The sequence below is a fragment of the Eucalyptus grandis genome, chromosome 10 (assembly GCF_016545825.1).
Source record: "Eucalyptus grandis isolate ANBG69807.140 chromosome 10, ASM1654582v1, whole genome shotgun sequence".
Taxonomy (NCBI): Eukaryota; Viridiplantae; Streptophyta; class Magnoliopsida; order Myrtales; family Myrtaceae; genus Eucalyptus; species Eucalyptus grandis.
The window spans coordinates 17,861,568-17,867,985 of NC_052621.1; positions in this window are offsets into that span (position 1 = coordinate 17,861,568).

A 6,418-nucleotide genomic window follows, 5' to 3' on the forward strand; every position below is an offset into this window, starting at 1 on the left:
ATCTTTTTCGGTCGATCAAACACCGCGCGGCCTTAGGATCGGTGATCCCAAGTCAGCCTTAGACACACACTCGCTCGAACACAAGAACCGAATGGGCAAAGAGAGTGTATATTGCTTGTGAACGAACTGATTACAAAGTGGGAGAGGGATCCCTATTTATACAAGAGCGGGTCGCATTTCAGCCGTGGATCATCCCTCCGATCCAACGGTTCATTTTGAATCCGTATAATCATTACAAGCTATACAACAGGCTACTCGAAGGCTACTCGATGGTCTCGTACACGGCAGCCCTTGGGAAGCCCATGGGTCGCGCGCGTCGTGCCTTGGGCGTACCATGGGCGTGTGTCAGAAGCAAAATCAGGGTTGCAGGTCTGTCTGACACGCGACCAGCTAAACCGTCACGGGTTGCTCGAACATCGTTTGTGGATCGCTCATGGGCTGCGCATGGGCCTTCCGCTCGTTCTGCTCATGGGTCGATCTCGGGCTGCTCTCGGGCAACCCCTTGCGCATGACACGGCCCGTCACGGACGATCTTGGATCATGCTTTGTCCGTGGGCCGTGTCACAAGCGTCTAAATGCTTTCCGAGCAACTTTGCACGATGCCAAAATTATCCAATGTCTAATCAAATTTTTGAGAAATAGCATGCTAAAATAATTTATTTTTCCATATCCAAAAATACCTGCCATGTATTAATATAAAAGTTTCGTTCAAGATAAAACATGCCATGCAATTTATTAATAAAGCATAGAGGAATTAAAAATCACTTACTCCATACCTCACAAAGTCACATAATTGAAGGGCCCTCAGAGGTTTGCTCTTAGGTTCATGGACCGCCACACATACAAATAGCTCAAGATTTTTTACAAGTTAGTAAAATAAATACAACTTCCTAGAATTATATAAAAAATTTCTCACCAAATTGTCCTTAGATTGAGTTTTCCAAATTCTCAAGGCTTGAATTTATTTTAGGAATTTACGTTGAAACCTCCAAAACTCACTTCCAAGGAAGTTTCATGGTATGTGACAGAATAATAACCGTTTGATTAGTTGAGACATTTTCACATATGTAAAACATGATTTTCCAAAACCTAATTAGATTTCTGAAATTTCGTCATAGAAAAGTATTTTCATCCAAATATATTTAACATGCCAAAAATTAAACACTTTTACTTTTCCACGAAAAGTAACATCCATATACAGTTCTCTGCACACTGAACGCAACAAAAAATTCCAACCATGCTATTATCCGCACAGATTGCAAACTTGAACGAAAGTTACCCATTCACCAGCCCGCCACTACAACTTTGGATCGTACTACCTTTCAAAGGACTTGTCGAAAACGCACCGCTGAGTCTTACCAATTCTTGGTGAAGGGAAGTACCTGTTCATACTGAGAAGGTCATCGGCAATTCGTCGGAGTACTGCTAGCAACGCCAAGGCAGAACTCAAGGTTAATGACAAACAAAGCAAAGCACAGTAATGGAGGAGTTTTTGTGGTTCATTCTGAAAACCTACCACATAAAGGACAATATATTACACTAACGGAAACTCTTCGACATGACTTGGACCTCTGGTGTTTGCCTCATCTATGTCCTTTTGCCCCTCTTCTTTTTTAGTAAGAGAATATGCAACATCATGTCCTCCATTTTTCTTTTTTTGTTGACCCCCAAAATATGGCTTATCTAGCATATGCACGTAAGCATCACATGAGACTGGTAGAGGCAATCATGTGCATATAGTGTGAGTACTAATGCAAGTGATGACTATGATGATCGGCATATATCGAATGACCATAGTATCTATTAACGCCATATATTCAGTTATCATAATATGACAACAAGTCATGAAAAGTTGCTAATATGAATGCTAGCAATATCCGTTAAGATAATGTCAACAATCTGTTTTGAAATTTAAGATTAGTAAGACTAGAGGCACAATTTTGGAGGGAATGGTTATGGTGTGAAGATCAAATTCTCCAATGGGGTGGCTGAAATCAAAAACACTTTTGAAATGAGAAGTTACTGCCTAGAAGAAAGATCATGGAGTGTGAAAGAGTATGAATTTGAGTTTGATCGCATACTCATCAGTATGGGAATTTGTATTATATTTATAATATGTACATGAGTGGAAAAATCAAAATTGAAAAGATTTTACAAAAAAATAACAATCTACAATATTTATGCACAGATTGTGGAAGATTTGCTCTATCAATGGAATTAGCACAAATTGTGGAAGATTGACTCTATCAATAGGATTGGCATAGATTGTGGAAGATTGCACTATCATGGGAGATTTGCTCTATCACACCCCCCTCAAGCAAACTGATGGCAAAGTCACCATAAGCTTGTTGCATAAAATAAGAAACCAAGATATAGGTGGAGGCTTTATCATGACATCAGCTGTTTGCACCTGTGTAGGAATGAAGCGAATTTCCAATTGCTTCTTTTTTATTAAATCACAAACAAAATGATAGTCAATTTCCATATGCTTGGTTTGTGCATCAAAGATGGGATTTGCAGCCATATAGATTGCCCCCTACATAACCACAATGAACAAACAACCATAGTGATTCATATTACATTAGCCATCCCTTTGTATTCCGATTCAATGCTAGGCCAAGCAACGGTTGGTTGCTTTTTAGAACTCCAGAAAACCAAGTTGGGACCAAAATGAATGCAATAGTCACTAGTAGATTTTCAGTCATCAAGGCAACCGGCCTAGTCATCATCTATAGATGCAGTGAAGGTCAATTGTTGTATAAGCTGCAAGGTAATCCCATGATGAATAGTAGCTTTGAGATAGCGCAATTGACCAATGATCTACAGTTGGACAATGCATAAATTGGGACACTTTTTCGACAACAAATTATTGATTGTCTTGGCAAGGGTGATGTATTAGAGTGCCCTAACCATACTCCGATAAGTAGAGACATCAGCATGTGGTTCATCACTTTGTTTCAACAACTTAAAAGCCGAGGGAGCTATAAGCAATGAGCAAGGTTTTGCTTCAGCCATGCCTATACGAGTGAGAAGAGTGGTGGCACATTTAAATTGAGTGAAAGACAGCCCAGTAAAGGATCTATGGGCTTTGATGCTGAGAAAGTATGATAGATTTCCCAAATCAATGGTTGCAAACTTATTACTAAGTTAAGCGATTAATTTGGTGATGGAGGAAGTAGAGATGCTAGTAATGATAATATCGTCAACATAGATAAGAAGAAGTAGAACGTGGTTAGATCTATGCTAAATGAATAATGAAGAGTCAGTAGTGGAGGCCACAAACCCAATAGATAATAGATGTGAACTTAGCCGAAAAAATCAAGCTCTTGGAGCTTCTTTTAGTCCATAGAGAGCTTTCCAAAGACAACATATATGGCAAGGATAACTTGGATCGACATATCTTTGGGGCTGCTTCTTGTAGATTTCTTCCTCAATGGTACCTGGGAGAAATGCATTATGGACGTCCAATTGGTGTAGAGACTAGTTATATGTAACAACTAAGGAGAGAACAACTCGAATCGTTGTCAATTTGATAACTAGATTGAAAGTTTCATCATAGTCCAAGCCAGCCTATTGAGTAAAGCCCTTTGCAATGAGTCATGCTTTTTATTTATCAATGGAGCCATCGGCCTTGGTTTTTAGGCAATAAATCCACTTGCAGTTGACCACATTCAAGGAAGAGTGATGAGGAACTAGTTCCCAAGTGCCATTTTGAATGAGAGCATTAAATTCACCAGCCATAACTTCTTGCTAGTTGAAATCTTTAGTTGCAATGGAAAAACAAAGGGATTCACTTGGTGTCAAGCTTGAGTGAAAACAAGAACACGGTGGGTGTTTAGTGGAGAGAAAAACTTGTGGTTTATGAATGTTATTTTTCAGATGAGTAACCATTGGATGGGTAGAAGCTGGTGGTTGATGTTGAGAAGATGGTAACAATTGAGAACCTAGAGAAGAGGATCCTCATGGAATTGTGGAAGTAGATGATCATTGAAGTTGTGATGAGGAGTTGCCCACGATTTTAGATGGAGTTAATGGAAATGATGTTGTAGTGGACACCCTTTGAAGTTGTGGGGGCTTAATAGAGGAATAACCAATGCAAATAAGAATACTAGGCGATGGTGATAACAACTGACCAAATTGTGGTTAGCAAATAGGAACAAGTGCTCTTGGCAAATCACATGGCAAGAGACATATATTGGCCAAGGATATGATGTAGACAACAATAGCCACGATGATGAGGAGAATAGCCAATGAAGATAATTCTACTATCAAGTTTATGACGAGTATAAAGGCACAACCAAGGATAACAAGGACATCCAAAAACACGCAACTGCATATAATCAAGTTTTTGGCCAAACAATTTCATAAGGAGAAACCCTCAACATCGTTGTAGGCATGCAGTTAATTAGAAAGACCACAGTGAGGAAAGTTCACTCCAATATAGAGAAGGATTAGAAACTCGAGTAAGCACTATGAGGCCAATTTCCATAATGTGATAGTGTTTGTACTTAGCCTGACCATTTTGTTTCTATGTCTATGGGCATAAAAGACGATGCAGGATGCCATAAAGACAAAGATAAGGATAAGATTTTTTATATACACCACCTCCATCAGTTTTAAGTGCCTTGATCACACAATTGAAATATTTTTTCCACTTGGGATTTAAATTGTACAAAAATACAAAGAGCATCAAATTTCACAATAAGTGGAAAAATCCAAGTGTATCCACTATAAGCATCAATAAAAATGATGTAATAATAAAAACCATTCACTAAAGTAGCAAGAGATGATCCCCATAAATCATAATGAAGTATCTTCAAAGGAGCATTTCAAGTCGTTGATGATCTAGTAAGGGAAGACAACGCGACTTGCCCAAGTGATGTGATTCACATAAACTAGATGAGGAAGAAAAAGATATCGACAAACCATGTTTTGAAATAATTGAAGAAGTAATGCAGACAGTTAAATGACTGAAGCGCTCATGCCAAATAGAAGAAGAAACTTGTTCGTTGATGAAGTAGGATGGAGTTCGTGCTCGTTTATTTGATTGTAGAGGGCCTTATTGGTGGTATGTGCATCATTAAGATAATAGAGTCCACTCTTATTATGGTCTTTGAGCAGGAGGTTCCTAAATGATCGATCCTTAACACGACAAAAAGTAGGATGAAATTCAAATACCACATTGTTGTCTTTGGTAAATTGAGAAGCAAATAACATATTCTTCTTGACAAATGGAACATGATAAACTTTCCATAGTTTAAAAGAACTGGTAAGAGAATGTAAGATGGAAGAACTAACATGTGATATTTTCAAACTTGACCCATTTGCCGTACAATTTTTATTGGTGCTAGAATAATGGGTCCAAATGTTCAAATTTGCCACATTAGCTATAAGATTATGAGTGGCATACATTGCTGATGAAAAGTCAGTATTAGCTTTATAACAAGGATTAAATTGCTAGTAGCATTAAAGAGTTGAGTGACCTGCACGACCATAAACCTGACAAATGATTCAAGAATGAGAATAAACTCCATCATAAAAATTGCGATCACTGCCTCGATTGTGTCCTCGTCCTCAGCCATGTCTTCAACCATTAGAGGAAGTATTTAAGGCATAAGATGATTTGACTATAACATTCACAATAGAGAAGATTGTAATGGAGATTCAGTGGTTTGAAGACTAAGTTCCTAATTGTAAGGAAGGCCAAGGAACTCATAAAGAGGTAGTGGATCAAGACAAGATGTGACTGAGGTAACAAGGGCATCATACTTCGAATCTAGGCCATCGAGGATGCTGAGAACTAATTGGGAATTGAAGATGGGATGAGCAACTATAGAAAGTTGATCCGCAATATTCTTGACTTTTTGAAGGAAAGCTTCCAAGAAAAGAGAGCCTTTCTTTAGAGATCAAAACAACTATTATAATTGCATTATGCAAGCTTGAGATTAAGGAAAAGCTTCCAAGAAAAGAGCCTTTCTTTAGAGATCAAACAACTACTATAATTGCATTATGCAAGCTTGAGATTAAGATCATAAATTTTTTTAAGTGAAGTCCAGACATCATGAGAAGCCTCAAGACTAACAATGTGTGAGAAAACTAATCCGATCATAGTGGAGAGGATGCAACTGAGGATGAGCTAATCTTGATAATGCCGAGCAGTTGTCAATCACGGTATTATCAACAGCAATCATAGTGGACGCCAAACAAGGATATTAGCCATCCACAAACCAAAGATACCCATGCAGACGAAATAAAGGAAGAGACTGTGCTTACCATAGAAGTAATTGTTGCATGAGATATATTGCTGAGAGCACAAGTTGGTTGGGAGGGGGACAACAAGGATGAAGAGTTAGCGATAGTGGCGGCGGCAATGGTGTCGGAGGATGTGGAAGAAGACATTGTGATGGGGATGAGAAAT